Source organism: Corythoichthys intestinalis, chromosome 7 (assembly GCF_030265065.1).
Source record: "Corythoichthys intestinalis isolate RoL2023-P3 chromosome 7, ASM3026506v1, whole genome shotgun sequence".
Lineage (NCBI taxonomy): Eukaryota > Metazoa > Chordata > Actinopteri > Syngnathiformes > Syngnathidae > Corythoichthys > Corythoichthys intestinalis.
Genome location: NC_080401.1, coordinates 57,794,126 through 57,810,363, shown reverse-complemented (window position 1 = coordinate 57,810,363; position 16,238 = coordinate 57,794,126). Strand labels below are relative to the sequence as shown.

Below are 16,238 nucleotides of genomic sequence, written 5' to 3'. Positions count from 1 at the left end.
AGCAGCCATTCTCAGCTAAGTTTAGTCATTTTCAAAAATCTGCTGTGGTTTTTGGAAAATTCCGCCCCTAGAGCTAGTTTGACTTACAGACCTGAAATTTGATAGACTTGTCTATTGAAAGCAGATCAACAAAAAAGTCTCATGGAGGTATGCCCTAAAAGACACAGGAAGTCAGCCATGTTGGATTGAAGCAGTCATTTTTGGTCTGAATTTGGTCATTTCCAGGAGTCTTTGAATTTTTGGAATATTATTCCCTAATGCCAGTTTGACTTACAAACTAAAAATTTGGTACAATTGTGTATGAAGAGTAGATCAACAAAAAAGTCTCAAGAAGGTACGCCCTTAAAGACACAGGAAGGCAGCCATATTGGATAGAAGCAGCCATTCTCAGCTAAGTTTAGTCATTTTCAAAAATCTGCTGTGGTTTTTGGAAAATTCAGCCCCTAGAGCTAGTTTGACTTACAGACCTGAAATTTGATAGACTTGTCTATTGAAAGCAGATCAACAAAAAAGTCTCAAGGAGGTATGCCCTAAAAGACACAGGAAGTCAGCCATGTTGGATTGAAATAGCCATTTTTGGCCTAACTTTGGTCATTTCCAGTAGTCTTTGAAATTTGGAAAATTCAGCCCCTGAAGGCGGTTTGACTTACAAACTAAAAATTTGGTACAATTGTGTATGAAGAGTAGATCAACAAAAAAGTCTCAAGAAAGTACGCCCTTAAAGACACAGGAAGGCAGCCATATTGGATAGAAGCAGCCATTCTCAGCTAAGTTTAGTCATTTTCAAAAATCTGCTGTGGTTTTTGGAAAATTCCGCCCCTAGAGCTAGTTTGACTTACAGACCTGAAATTTGATAGACTTGTCTATTGAAAGCAGATCAACAAAAAAGTCTCAAGGAGGTATGCCCTAAAAGACACAGGAAGTCAGCCATGTTGGATTGAAGCAGTCATTTTTGGTCTGAATTTGGTCATTTCCAGGAGTCTTTGAATTTTTGGAATATTATTCCCTAATGCCAGTTTGACTTACAAACTAAAAATTTGGTACAATTGTGTATGAAGAGTAGATCAACAAAAAAGTCTCAAGAAGGTACGCCCTTAAAGACACAGGAAGGCAGCCATATTGGATAGAAGCAGCCATTCTCAGCTAAGTTTAGTCATTTTCAAAAATCTGCTGTGGTTTTTGGAAAATTCAGCCCCTAGAGCTAGTTTGACTTACAGACCTGAAATTTGATAGACTTGTCTATTGAAAGCAGATCGACAAAAAAAGTCTCAAGGAGGTATGCCCTAAAAGACACAGGAAGTCAGCCATGTTGGATTGAAATAGCCATTTTTGGCCTAACTTTGGTCATTTCCAGTAGTCTTTGAAATTTGGAAAATTCAGCCCCTGAAGGCGGTTTGACTTACAAACTAAAAATTTGGTACAATTGTGTATGAAGAGTAGATCAACAAAAAAGTCTCAAGAAAGTACACCCTTAAAGACACAGGAAGGCAGCCATATTGGATAGAAGCAGCCATTCTCAGCTAAGTTTAGTCATTTTCAAAAATCTGCTGTGGTTTTTGGAAAATTCCGCCCCTAGAGCTAGTTTGACTTACAGACCTGAAATTTGATAGACTTGTCTATTGAAAGCAGATCAACAAAAAAGTCTCATGGAGGTATGCCCTAAAAGACACAGGAAGTCAGCCATGTTGGATTGAAGCAGTCATTTTTGGTCTGAATTTGGTCATTTCCAGGAGTCTTTGAATTTTTGGAATATTATTCCCTAATGCCAGTTTGACTTACAAACTAAAAATTTGGTACAATTGTGTATGAAGAGTAGATCAACAAAAAAGTCTCAAGAAGGTACGCCCTTAAAGACACAGGAAGGCAGCCATATTGGATAGAAGCAGCCATTCTCAGCTAAGTTTAGTCATTTTCAAAAATCTGCTGTGGTTTTTGGAAAATTCAGCCCCTAGAGCTAGTTTGACTTACAGACCTGAAATTTGATAGACTTGTCTATTGAAAGCAGATCAACAAAAAAGTCTCAAGGAGGTATGCCCTAAAAGACACAGGAAGTCAGCCATGTTGGATTGAAATAGCCATTTTTGGCCTAACTTTGGTCATTTCCAGTAGTCTTTGAAATTTGGAAAATTCAGCCCCTGAAGGCGGTTTGACTTACAAACTAAAAATTTGGTACAATTGTGTATGAAGAGTAGATCAACAAAAAAGTCTCAAGAAAGTACGCCCTTAAAGACACAGGAAGGCAGCCATATTGGATAGAAGCAGCCATTCTCAGCTAAGTTTAGTCATTTTCAAAAATCTGCTGTGGTTTTTGGAAAATTCCGCCCCTAGAGCTAGTTTGACTTACAGACCTGAAATTTGATAGACTTGTCTATTGAAAGCAGATCAACAAAAAAGTCTCAAGGAGGTATGCCCTAAAAGACACAGGAAGTCAGCCATGTTGGATTGAAGCAGTCATTTTTGGTCTGAATTTGGTCATTTCCAGGAGTCTTTGAATTTTTGGAATATTATTCCCTAATGCCAGTTTGACTTACAAACTAAAAATTTGGTACAATTGTGTATGAAGAGTAGATCAACAAAAAAGTCTCAAGAAGGTACGCCCTTAAAGACACAGGAAGGCAGCCATATTGGATAGAAGCAGCCATTCTCAGCTAAGTTTAGTCATTTTCAAAAATCTGCTGTGGTTTTTGGAAAATTCAGCCCCTAGAGCTAGTTTGACTTACAGACCTGAAATTTGATAGACTTGTCTATTGAAAGCAGATCGACAAAAAAGTCTCAAGGAGGTATGCCCTAAAAGACACAGGAAGTCAGCCATGTTGGATTGAAATAGCCATTTTTGGCCTAACTTTGGTCATTTCCAGTAGTCTTTGAAATTTGGAAAATTCAGCCCCTGAAGGCGGTTTGACTTACAAACTAAAAATCCGCCATTTTCTGCTAATTTTAGTCAATTTCAAGAGTGTTTAGTTTTTGGAAAATTCAGCCCCTCGAGCTAGCTTTACTTACAGATTTGAAATTTAGTATAGTTGTGTATTATGGGTAGACCCTCAAATAAGTCTCAGGAAAGTATGCCCTAAAAGACACAGGAAGTCAGCCATGTTGGATTGAAACAGCCATTTTTTAGCTAATTTTGGCAAAATTCAAGAGTCTTTAGTTTTGGGAAAATTCAGCCTCTACAGCCTGTTTGACTTACAAAGCGGAAATTTGGTATACTTGTGCACTAAAAGTAGACCTTCAAATAAGCCTCAAGAAAGTATGTTTTAAAAGACACAGGAAGTCAGCCACATTGGCTTGAAGTAGCCATTTGTGGCAAACTTAGGACATTTCCAGGAGTCTGTTAAATATTTGGAAAATTCAGCCCGTGAAGGTTCTTTCACTTATCAACATGAAACTTGGTGGGCATGACTATCAAGTCTAGGAATACAAAAATGTCTGAAGAATTTATAGCCAAAAAGAGACAGACAGTCAGCCATGTTGTATTGAAGTAACCATTTTTGGTGAATTTTAACACATTTCAAGGAGTCTCTTGAATATTTGGAAAATTCAGCCCCTAAATCCAATTTGACTTACAAACCTAAAATTTAGTGTACTTGTGTAACACGTGTAGACCCTCATATAAGCCTCAAGAAAGTAGGCTCTGAAAGACACAGGAAGTCAGCCATGTTGTATTGGAGTAACCATTTTTGGTGAATTTTAACACATTTCAAGGAGTCTCTTGAATATTTGGAAAATTCAGCCCCTAAATCCAGTTTGACTTACAAACCTAAAATTTGGTGTACTTGTGTAATATGAGTAGACCCTCAAATAAGTCTCAAGAAAGTATGCTCTTAAAGAAACAGGAAGTCAGCCATGTTGGATTGAAGCAGCTACTTGTCCATTTCTGTAGAACTACAGGATTGAAAAAATTCAGCCCCCAAAGGTACCTTCACTTATCAACATAAAATTTGGTAGACAAGTCTATCATAAGTAGACCCACAAAAAAAGTCTCTAGAAGCCAAACCCTAAAACACACAGTAGGTCAGCCATTTTGGCTCAAAGGAGCAATTTCTGGCTAATTCAGAGCTATTTTAAGGTCTCCTTTCAAAATAAACTTGCTTTTCAAATTTTTTCAGGCGACAAAAATAATTTTTTTTTTCCACTGAGCTGAACTCGCAAAATGAACTCAATGAAGCGTCAGTTTAACAAGAATTACCATATAAAGACGCCAGATGTCGCTGTTGTATCAATTTTGCTTCTCTCACGCTTCTTCACAACTTCCCTTCAAATGGATGGGTAACTTTTTATTGACATAAAGTGTCCAAATGTAGTTAGAGGAATGCGTGTGCACACATAGCGAGCAGGAAACAGCAGCATCCCATAAATCCACATTGTCCAGCTTTCAAAGCGTCCATTCACTCCTATCTGAGCACAAATATTGACTTACCCGTGTTGCTTTTTTGTCTTGTAGGGAATGATCAACAAGGTGGACAAAGTGGGAAGTGGTGCATACTAAAAGGGAGAGAGTACAAAAAAACAATCAAGAAGAATTGGTCAGATTCTTCTGCCAGCCAATCTTTGTTGCTAGGCAGAATTTGTGGTGCAATAATTGGAAATTGTGGGCTTGAAAAAATAACTTCATTAGTCAAAAATGACAAATGTAACGAGAAAATGAACAAATGTTGTCTTGGGAAAATAATAAACATTTTACTGGAGTGAAAAATTTGTTTTGTGAAAATAAATGATTTTTTTTTTCAAAAATTGAGAAGTAATTCTCTTATGAACTAGAAACTGCAATTTCGGGAGAAATTACACCTGGGTCTTTCCTCAGTGGAGATACAGATCTTAGCCCCACTCAGGTATAGCGATAGAATGGACAATAATGTCAGTCATTGGCATTAAACAAAGTAAACGCCATTAGAGATGATTGGGAGAATTGGACGTCCATGTCCGTCAATGGCAGCACCCTCCATAAGCGTCATTGCAATCGAGGACATTTGGGGTACACATCCCATTGATATCTGGTCATTTTCTGCTGATTTTGGGGAAGAAAAAAAAAATCCCATTGAAAATGAATGGGAAAAAATTTGGACGTCCATGGACGTCAATGGAAGCACCGCCTATAAGCGTCAATGGAGTTGGGGACGTTCGGGGGACACGTCCTATTGATATCTGATCATTTTCTGTTGATTTGGGGAAATGTTGTTTTTTCCCCATTGAAAATGAATGGGAAAATTTTTGGATGTCCATGGCCGTCAATGGCATCGACATCCATATAGTCAATAGAATCCAAGTACATTGGCATCAGTAGATTCGACATGCATGGCCGTCAATGGCATCAATGCAATGTAAATTCCATTGAAATCTCTTTGTAAGTGAATGGGAACTTTTCCCATTGGAAATGAATGGGAGAGTTTTTGGCAAATTTACGGGGAACCGTAATTTTTTTCCCCAAATTCTGTATACAACTTTTATGCCCCTCACCGTCCCGGAATTTTTGATGCCAAAATTATGTGATTTGGTCAAAAATTGTAGGACTAGATACATTTTGAAACTTTTTTTTTTTTTCCGGAAAATTGCCGTTTACGGGCGAACAGAAAATTTTTCGGGGCCGTTTGACAAAAATCCACAGTCACACGAAAATTCCGGTCGTGCCGATACTTGAACTGTGCCGATCGGTGCAACGGTTCGTGCTGCGCGGCGGGACGAAAAAACGCGGAGAATAAGATGAAAAAAATAATAATTATAAGGAAGAAAAAGTGCGATAAAGTTGCAGAACAACACTACCTTGGCTTTCCCTTTGGGAAAGACCCAGGTAATTACAATTGTAGTACCACTAAATTAGGGTATTCTCATATATTTTTAAAGAGTCACTGTCTTAAATGACATATTTATGCTTGTAATCTATAATGCAATAGTTGAAGAATTTTGCCTATGAAATTTTTGATATAAAAATATTCATTCACTCAAATCTTGATCATAGTCAGAGATCATATTTTAAACTCGCCAATATGGCAGAAAATGTAAGCATTTTGACAACCAAATGTACTCGATAAGAAGTATTTTGCAAGTGTTAGCTACAAAGGTTTGTAGTAGGTGCATGACAATACTGTATATTGAAAACTAGGGCGTAGGTTTGGTCTCAACATTGGTACGGACGATATTACCGTAATGCACATAATGTAAACAATGATCCAAATAAGGGACGGCTAGCTTGACTTTGGTATTCCTTGTGGAGGCTGGCCTGACCGCAGTAGTTTTGCAGGTTGGCAAGTTTAATGTTATGCTAACTCTGATGCAGGTCGGACTTTCAGTAGCAAAATTAGTGGTGTTTCCCCCACTGCCACAACATTGATGTCTTTTTACATGACTTAGTGGCCGATGCTGGCCGAAAAAATGCAAATACGGTTGCTTAAAAGTTGGTGGGGAAAATTTGAGCACCCTGAAAAGTTGGTAGTGTTATGTCCCTACTGTCCCTATGCAAACCTACGACTTTGATTGAAAAGGTGATATTCCGCGATACTTTCTATCCCAAAAAGTTATCAATAAGCTCCCGTCATGGACTTCACCATCAGGTGACGAGACAGCTCTGACAGACATTGCGCCACGCCTTCCCGTTGCATAGAGTTGAGCTGGCTTTCATTGTGATAAACTCAAACACACGCTGCGTTCTAACGCAGGATTTAGGTGGAAACAGGACAAAAGTTTAGTGCATACAAGCAGGCAGAAGTGTCTCAAGAGTGATTTGGTCAAGGATTCAAGTGGAGCTATCCCGACAAGTCGATGTCATCGATGACGTAAATCGACGAGCACAACATCCCGTCGACGATTAACTCATTTGCTCCCATAAACGTATAAATACGTTCGATTTTTAATTGTTTCAGTGTCCCAAAAACTTATTTATACGTCTTTTACGTTTTTTTTTTTTTTTTTACAAGAGACATCTCTAAGTTCTGATGCAACTTTGCTCCAAAGCACAACGCTCAAAATCCGTTTTAAAGCAATAAAACTGGCCACTGGAGGGCAGTAATACATTTGGTAAGAAATCATATCTGACCATGAAAGGAAATGAAGAGAAATAGTCAGGAAACGAAAGTTGGAAGAAGTAAGAAACGTGAGAAAAATGTGGAGAACAATGTAACACAAGGCACATGCCCCACACAAGTTCCCTAGGTGAATTCTGTTATGAGGTAGTGGTCACTGCAAAAGAAAGATTCAAAAGAATCTATCTTGATGAGACAGGTGGTGATGAGGGAAAAGTTTACCCCGGCTGTCGTGGCCACAACAGCGTCATCTCTCAGTTCAATAGTTATGTGTAAATAAATTGTTACTTTGCTATCAAAAGCTCCATTTGTCTTGTTGTTTATGTTATTTTGTAGAAGGAAAACATTATTCAGATGTTTGGGATGTCACAAAAGCAAAAAATTGCTGTGTTGAAGTCAAATTTATGTTTGAAATGTATGCTTTTACAAAAAGCTCAACTTCTCAGTTTTTTCCATCAGAAATGGGAAAATTGCTCAAACTAAGCTATTTTCTAATGCTGATTTCTAAAGAATGGAAAAAGATATGAACTTTTTTTTCTTGCTGAAAGAAGAGAGTCTAATCTTTCTTTTGGTGGGTTCCATGTTTTTTTGCTCCCGATCCGATCGTTTTAGTTTGAGTATCTGCCGATCCCGATATTTCCCGATCCGATTGCTTTTTTTTGCTCCCAATTCAATTCCAATCATTCCCGATAATGTTTCCCGATCATATACATTTTGGCAATGCATTCATAAAAAAATGAATAAAACTCGGACGAATATATGCATTCAACATACAGTACATAAGTACTGTATTTGTATATTATGACAATAAATCCTCAAGATGGCATTTACATTATTAACATTCTTTCTTTGAGAGGGATCCACGGATAGAAAGACTTGTAATTCTTAAAGGCTTTGTATATTGTGACTAAATATTGCCATCTAGTGTATTTGTTGAGCTTTCAGTAAATGATACTGTAGCCATGCCCAAATGCATGATGGGAAGTGCAACCATGACTGTGCTTAGTGCTACCAATTGATATATCTTCTCTGCGTTGGGAAATAAAATAGGGTGTTAAGAAAAGGATCAATTACTACCTTGCTTCCCCACATTACTTTCAACGATATTTCTAATCGTAAGGAGAGGGATTGTAAGGCTTTAGCCATTTAAAACAAGGCTCCAAAAGCTGCCAAAATTCACTCTACTCATTTTACGCTGCCTTTTAGCTCTCTATATAGGTAAAACGGCGCCATTACAGATTGAGCGCGACAATGCGTGAGTAGGTCGTGCAGCGCATTCATTAATTGCGTTAAATATTATAACTAGGGCTGTCAAACGATTAAAATTTTTACTCGAGTTAATTACAGCTTAAAAATTAATTAATCGTAATTAATCGCAATTAATCGCAATTCAAACCATCTCTAAAATATGCCATATTTTTATGCAAATTATTGTTGGAATGGAAAGGTAAGACACACGACGGATATATACATACAACATACTGTACATCAGTACTGTATTTGTTTATTGTAACAATAAATCCACAAATGGCATTATTAACATTCTTTCTGTTAAAGTGATCCACGGATAGAAAGACTTGTAGTTCTTAAACGATAAATGTTATAATCACAAATTATAGTAATTTTATATTAAAACCCCTCATGTTTTCGTTTTAATAAAATTTGTAAAAGTTTCAATCAAAAGTAGAGTTAATATAATAATAATAAGAATAAAAATAACAATAATAAGAATAGAGTGAAAAGTTTTACGTGTATTTTGCATAGCTAAATTGATATGAATGCCAGTTTATTTAGCATTGTTGTTTAACTGTGTGTCAGAATAGGGCCTCATTACTATCAGTGTTGTTAATCTTACTGAAAAAAAGTAATTAATTATAGTTACAAATGACTTCTCCCAAAAAGTAATTGCGTTAGTAACTCAATTACCTGAATGTGAGAGTAATTAGTTACTTGGCAAAGTAATTGGTGATAATTACTTTTTTTGTTTTTTTCCTCAATTAAAAAAAACAACAACAAAAAAAACATTGACTACACTATGTGTAGTTTTTTGTGAAGGTTTTTGGTACAATTGGCCCGAGCCCAATTCTTTACCCTAATTTACTCTTTACCCTGAATCAACTGTTAAAAGTTGTTAGAATTGCTCCCATTATTGCATTAGTTCCCTTCTCTCTACTTTCGACATATGAAAGTTTTAAAACTGTTTCATCATTTAAAGATAGATACAAGTCAAGATTTTGCCGATTTAGAAGTATTTTATATAAAAAGTTACTTAGGTTTGCTAGGAAGGTTCTCTACAACAGAGCCGTCCTAAAAAGTCTACTGCTTCAAGATGGCGGCTGTCTACTAACGCATTTAGTGCCATGTCTGTCATTTTGCATCTAGTTATATCTATATGCAGTACATGTGATATCTACCATGTCTACCATAACATGTGGGCGTAGTTTGCAGGCTATCGGCTACAACATGTATTATTGGAGCTACCTAGCATCGCGTTTGCTCGGCGTCACAACTTTCTTGCCTGCTCTGCTCTGTCGTCTCGGTGAGTCCGTCTCCCTCAGACTTTTCGACCCATATAGACCCTACTCACGTGACGTCACAGCCACGCCCCCACGCCGTATTGTCCGGATACTAGTCATGTTAATGCATTAGCGCTTCGTAAATTCCTCCTATTATGGCGTGTTTTTTTGCTCGTTAACATTAATAATCAAAATGGTGAGGTCGTGTGTGGCGGTCGGTTGCAAAAACAGAGAAGATAGACGGAGAGACTTGAATTTTTACCGTATTCCGAGAGACCTGAAGAGGAGACCGAGATTGACTGCTGCAGTTCGACGAGAAAACTGGGCTCCAAACGACTACCACAGATTACGTAGTAGTCATTTTATATCTGGTAAGATGCATTTAATATATATTTAGAGGGTTTTGGGCTGAGAACCACAATTAAGATCATTGCTAGGCTAATGGCCGACAACATACACTCAGACGTTGTGAATGAACTACCTGAAAATATATAATTATAAGGGGATAATCAGACAGTTGTCATACAATTAATTTACAATTTCACTATTGAGGTCAAAAGCCAAAAAATAAATTCAACTAGGGACAATCTGGAGTAGTGCTATCGCACTTCATATTTATTACGTATTATATATGTATACAGTGAGAGTGCTATCGCTAAACCATATAAACATTAAAAGCCCTAGCTCCATTGACAAATGATATGAAATACATTAGACTTGACAGTGGATGTTAGCAAGAACAAAAGATTTTGAATTGAAAATTTCGTAACTCACCTTCCGAGCACAAGATTCCTGCCGAATTTTCGTGTACGAGAACCTGTTTCACCCAACCAGCAACGTAGCATTTATAAGCCTCCAAGCTTTTAAAGTTTTTCAAACTTTCGTGAGAATAGGCTGATTTTGTGTGGACAAGATAGTTGTAAATATCAGGATAGCAGATGTCAGGCGAAGCCAGCGGGTCGAAAAACATCGATTTAGGCATCAAATACGGATCTGGCGAATGGATAAACTGAAGCTTTTCCACGTAACGCCTTTTATGCAACGGATCCAATGAGTTTACAGCGTCAGATAACACCGGGGCTTCCATGAATTGCTCTATAACTTGCTCGACTAATTGAAAACAATGAGAATAGGTCTGAAAAAGAGGTACAATATGGCGGCCGGAAACAGCGACACGCCCATTTTGTGACGTAGGTGAGTAGGGTCTATAGTAACGCATAGTAATGCATGCCTTTCCGTCCTCAGTAACGGTAACGGCGTTGCCAAGATGAGAAAAGTAATTAATTAGATTACCCACTACTGAAAAAAATAACGCCGTTAGTAACGCCGTTATATTGTAACGCCGTTATTAACAACACTGATTACTATAGACTGAAGTGCTTTTCTTTTTGAGAACATTATTTTTTTTTTGAGAGATAGGAATATTATTTTTGTTGTGCTTTCACTAAACGATACTTATGTTTGTTGTGAAAGAGAAGCTTACGCCAATAAACGGCGCGCCTGTGTCCACTCACCTTTACTGTATAACATATACAGTGTGGAGAACAAGTATTTGATACACTGCCAAAACCCATTGGCAGTGTATCAAATACTTGTTCTCCCCACTGTACCTGTACATATCTTACCCAAAATAAAACAAGAGACACATAATTGCCACTAAAAGAAAGAAAACTTACCGAAATATGTGTGGAGCACAAATAGCAATTTGCATTGCATTGTGAATACAGCATAAACGTCTCACAACTACTAATTCTCCCACGTTTAGAAGACATAACATGAGTATGGAACGGCGCTGCCCCCAAGCGGCCGGTGGCATTCTCTTCACTCTTAATGTCCATAAACGGCCTCAATGTTTGAGGCAATATGCCTCAAGATCAACAGGAAGTGACCCTATTTCTACAGGAAATTAGCCTGAATTTGCCCCAAATCCATAGGAAGTGACTCTGAAATGCCCCCAAATAAACAGAAAGTGACCCAATACAAACAGTAGTGAAGCTAACCCCACCCCAAAATCAACAGGAAGTGACCCAAAATCCACAGAAAATGACCCTAGAATACATCATAATCAACAGGAAGTGACCCTGGAAAGCCACAAACTCAACAGGAAATGACCCTGAAATGCCTGAAGATCAACAGGAAGTGACCCAATATCTAGAGGAAGTGACCCTTGGAATGCCTCACAATCAACAGGAAGTGACCCAATATGTACAGGAAGTGAACCTGAAATGCCCCCACCCAAATCAACAGGAAGTGCCTCCTTAATCCCCCATATCAGTAGGAAGTCACCCGATATAAACAGGAAGTGGCCTCAACCCCGCCAAAATCAACAGGAAGTGCCTCCTTAATCCCCCATATCAGTAGGAAGTCACCCGATATAAACAGGAAGTGGCCTCAACCCCGCCAAAATCAACAGGAAGTGACCGCTATCGACAGGAAGTGACCCTGAAATGCCTACAAATCAACAGGAATTTCTCCAGAAATTGCATTTTCAAGTTCCCTTTAATATTCTTACTTTTGTAAACATTTTTTGGCTACTCTAACCACTTATGGTTAGCTTGCTCTTGGCCCTACTTTCTCTCTTTCCACGAGTGGGCCGGCTCGTCCAATCCATTGGAGGTCTCCTCCGGAGCGGCGGGCTGGCGGGCGGCCCCGGCCCTCCCTCCCTTCCCCGCCTCCACGCGGGATACCCTCTCTTCTCAAGCTCTCCTTCCTTTTAGTCGCTCGCTTGGCTCTCACGCGTGCACACAGAACACAGATGTGAGGGAGAGACGGGACTACTGCACGGGAACAGGAACTTTTTCTTGACTGGAGCACAACATCCTTCGGAACACGGCTAGCTCTTTCGCTAACAAGGTAACACATTTAATGACTTCTTCTTCTACGTCTTTTTATTATACTTCTTCGTTTGTTATTGTGGCGGCGTTGCGTTCAAACAACTTCTTTTAGTGGGTTTTCGGAACATTTTTGAGGTTTCTTCTCGTTCAAAGAGGAAAAACGCAAAGGAAGTGGCTTCTTTTGGTGTCTTTTTGGTGCGGTTTGCATCTCCGGAAAGTTGTAAAAAGAAAAAGAACATGTTACAAAGAAAAAGACGCGACTCGCACGCAGTGTTTTGCATTCATCAATTATGTTCATGTTGGTAAAGTAAGGACGTGAAGAGGTGATGACTAGGTGGTTTTTGCTAGTAAAGTTTCATTTACGGGACTTTTAAAGTGTCTAGATTTTTGTATTGCTGCTTAACAAGCAATAAAAAGTTTAATTTCGTGTTATAATTTGATAAATTCTACGGAATAAGCAAGGCCGGGCGAGTTAACTCACTTAACATACCGGTAATTATTTGAACTGCGTTTTAACTCATTGTGTATACATAAATATTTCATTGATATGACTGTACATTTAACATAAAAGTGATGAATACTAGACCTACTTTTCCAATTTGCTATTAGACAGAACGCGATTAATCACAATTAATCGCACTTAATTATTTAAACTAAATCATAACTCTTCACTCACATTGTCAATGAGTTAATACAGATTATTTCGTTATTATGTCAGTACACTTCAAATGAAACAGTGCTGATTCCCATTTATGAATTAATTGTTTTACTGAATGTGATGAATCTCAAGCGATTAATCATGATTAAAATAGTAATAACGTGATTAGGTTTCACTTCCACATTCAGGAAATCCAAATAAAGGTTCTATGTTAGTCTTCTTCGCTCCCAGATTGGACATCTATCACTGTCAGTGGCATGAAACATATTTTCTTTTCTTTTGAACTGATTGTATACAAGTTTTGGTCTCTGATTTCAAATCTGCCATCAGCTTTTTTTCTGTATACACTTTAGTTTAAACGCAATCAGCAATTTTACTATTCTTTTATCAGTGATATTTTGTGCAGATTACTATCATATTTTCACTTAATACCAGTTTTAACTCTTCATCCCTTTGCACGGTCATTTTTCTGACATTAGCTTGCATAGTTGGCTGATTTTCACATATTGGAGTGCTTTGGCGGCAGTGCAGTGCAGCACATTTTCCCTATTGCTGGTCATTATGTGACATAACAGCTATTATTGTAGTACATATTGTTACTTTTGGGCTGTTTTTGAAGTGCCAGCTGTATACCCAAGTTGCTTAGCAATGATTTCCATTCCACACACACACAAACAAAAATCAGTCTTGATTTCTGGGGGGGGGGGGGAGGGGAGTGTTTATAGAGGAAAAAAAGTTCAGATTTGAATGCAAAACCCCGAAATATGGACATCAATCAATTTTTTTGTTGACTAGCGTCATGCTAATCTAACCCAAAATGACCCTAAATCTTGAATAAAAAGCGAGAAAAAAACGCTCATCAGTTTAGAATAATTGTACAATCTAAAAACAACAACAACAAAAAAGAGACAAGCTTTCAAAAATGTATTTTGACAAAATCAGGAAAATTATGACGAGGCTTGTGGGGAAAAAATCTTCAAATTTAAAGAATATAACAAAGCTTGAAAAACAATTTGGATTAAAAAAAAAAAGACTCAAAACTACAAAAATGTAAATTCACCCCAGAAAAGTTACACAAAAAAAAAACATCAGGAAACTTTGCAATATACTGTATAGCTTAAAAAAATCAGGCAAAAAAAAAAAAAAAAAAGTCAAAAATATGGTAAGTTTTGGATCTTCCACAATTATGCAAAAGTGGTTAACAAAAAAAAAAGCTTGCAAAAATTTATTTGAAAAAACAGCCAAAAATATGACAAGTTTCCGATTACAAATTGAGTTAAAACAGACATAAATCTTGCAAAACTTAAAAAAAAAAAGTTATTAAAAAGTGATAAGCTTACAAAAAAAAATGTGTGATTAGAAAGTGAGTTCAAACACATAAAACTTGCAAAATTGTATGGAAAAAAAGTGATAAAAACGATAAAAGCTTGCAAAAAAAATATATGTGAAACAAAGAGGGCAAAAAATGATAAACATCTTGATCTTGGACTAAAAAAAAAAAAAAAAGGAAACATGAAAAAAATGGTTAAAAAAATGATTAAAGTTTGAAAAAAATACATATGAAAAAACGGACCAAAAATATGACTGGTGAGTTAAAACCGACATGAATCTTGCAAAAATTAGGCAAAAAAGTTGTTTAAAACAATCATAAAAACTGTCAAAAATAACACATGAAAAAAATATGCAAAAAAAGTGATAAAAATGATTAAAGCGTGCAAAAATATGACAAATCTAATAAGAAATTGGTTAAAAGTTATTAAAAAATGATAAATGCTTACAAAAAAAAAATATATAAGGCAAAAACACAAAAATATGAGGTGATTAAAAAGTGTGTTAAAACAGACAAATCTGGCAAAAAAAGTGATTAAAAAAGAGCCCAGGTAAAAACGGACAAAAATATGTGTGTGAGAGCTAAAACAGACATTCATCTTGCAAAAAAATACACATGAAATAAATTATGTAATCATTTGATAAAAATGATAAAAGCAAGCAAAAAATCAGGCAAAAATATATGACAAGTCTTGAAAAAAGTGAGGAAAAAGCTTGCGAAAAAAAGTGCTTAAAAATTGATAAGAGCTTACAAAAAATATATAAAAAAGACAAAAAATATGAAGTGTGAGTTAAAACAGACAGTAATCTTGCAAAAATTTAGGAAAAAAATGATAAAAGCTGTCAAAAATACACAAAAAAATCAGGCAAAAAATATTTAACAAAGCTTGAAAGAATTTGAGTTTGATGAAGAGATCTTACAAAATGGTGCAAAAAAATGACGAAAGCTTGTAAAAATATAAACATTTTTTTTTTTTATCACACATGACAAAAAATATGTCATGTGTGATTAAAAAATGGATTAAAACAGACATATATCTTGCAAAAATTTAGCATTAAACATATTAAACAAAATAGAAAAGCTCTCAAAAATATACACGAAAAATCAGGCAAAAATATATGACAAGTCTTGAGAAAAAGTGAGGAAAAAGCTTGCGGAAAAAAAGTGCTTAACAATTGATAAGAGCTTACAATATATATATATATATATAAAAAACAGACAAAAAATATGAAGTGTGAGTTAAAACAGACAGTAATCTTGCAAAAATTTTGCAAAAAAATGATAAAATCTGTCAAAAATACACGTAAAAAAACAGGCAAAAAATATTTAACAAAGCTTGAAAGAATTTGAGTTTGATGAAGAGATCTTACAAAATGGTGCAAAAAATGACAAAAGCTTGTAAAAATATAAACAATTTTTTTAATCACACATGACAAAAAATATGTCATGTGTGATTAAAAAATGAATTAAAACAGACATATATCTTGCAAATATTCAGCATTAAAGTTATTAAACAAATAGAAAAGCTCTCAAAAATATACATGAAAAACCAGGCAAAAACATGACAAATCTTGGAAAAATCTTGCAAAATTATGCACAAAAGTGGTTAAAAACAGCTTGCAAATATATATTAAAAACAAAACAAAAATTAGACATGTGTGATTAAAAACTGAGTTAAACCTAGCAAAAAAGGGTTTAAAAAATAATAAGCTCTTGCAAAAATATATATTAAAAAAACAGGAAAAATGGACAATAAAGGATGATTGCAAACATGTTTGATTAGAAACTGAGAACAGAAATGTTGATTAAAAAAAAAAAAACTTATTAAAAAAAAATGATAAAAGCTCCACATATATACAGTGAGAAAAATAAGTATTTGAACACCCT

General features: G+C 36.1%; 2 protein-coding genes and 1 long non-coding RNA gene across 4 annotated transcripts in view; 2 read left to right on the top strand and 1 right to left on the bottom strand.

The window, feature by feature from the left end:
• The window catches only part of LOC130918491 (uncharacterized), a 42,898-nt gene extending 38,269 nt beyond the window's left edge, over window positions 1-4,629 (top strand). Inside the window, exon 3 of the long non-coding RNA XR_009063766.1 lies at window positions 4,442-4,629. This is a non-coding gene — a long non-coding RNA (uncharacterized LOC130918491). The remainder of the gene's footprint in view (window positions 1-4,441) is intronic.
• Window positions 1-12,183, bottom strand: part of cpeb2 (cytoplasmic polyadenylation element binding protein 2) — a 61,252-nt gene extending 49,069 nt beyond the window's left edge. For both annotated transcript variants that reach the window (XM_057840220.1, XM_057840221.1), the window contains exons 1-2: window positions 12,101-12,183; window positions 4,418-4,482 (exon numbers count right to left, since the gene is read on the bottom strand). The gene's annotated coding sequence lies outside the window, so the exon portion shown is untranslated. The remainder of the gene's footprint in view (window positions 1-4,417; window positions 4,483-12,100) is intronic.
• A 50-nt stretch (window positions 12,184-12,233) lies between these two features.
• The window catches only part of ndnf (neuron-derived neurotrophic factor), a 45,665-nt gene continuing 41,660 nt past the window's right edge, over window positions 12,234-16,238 (top strand). Inside the window, exon 1 of the mRNA XM_057840219.1 lies at window positions 12,234-12,382. The gene's annotated coding sequence lies outside the window, so the exon portion shown is untranslated. The remainder of the gene's footprint in view (window positions 12,383-16,238) is intronic.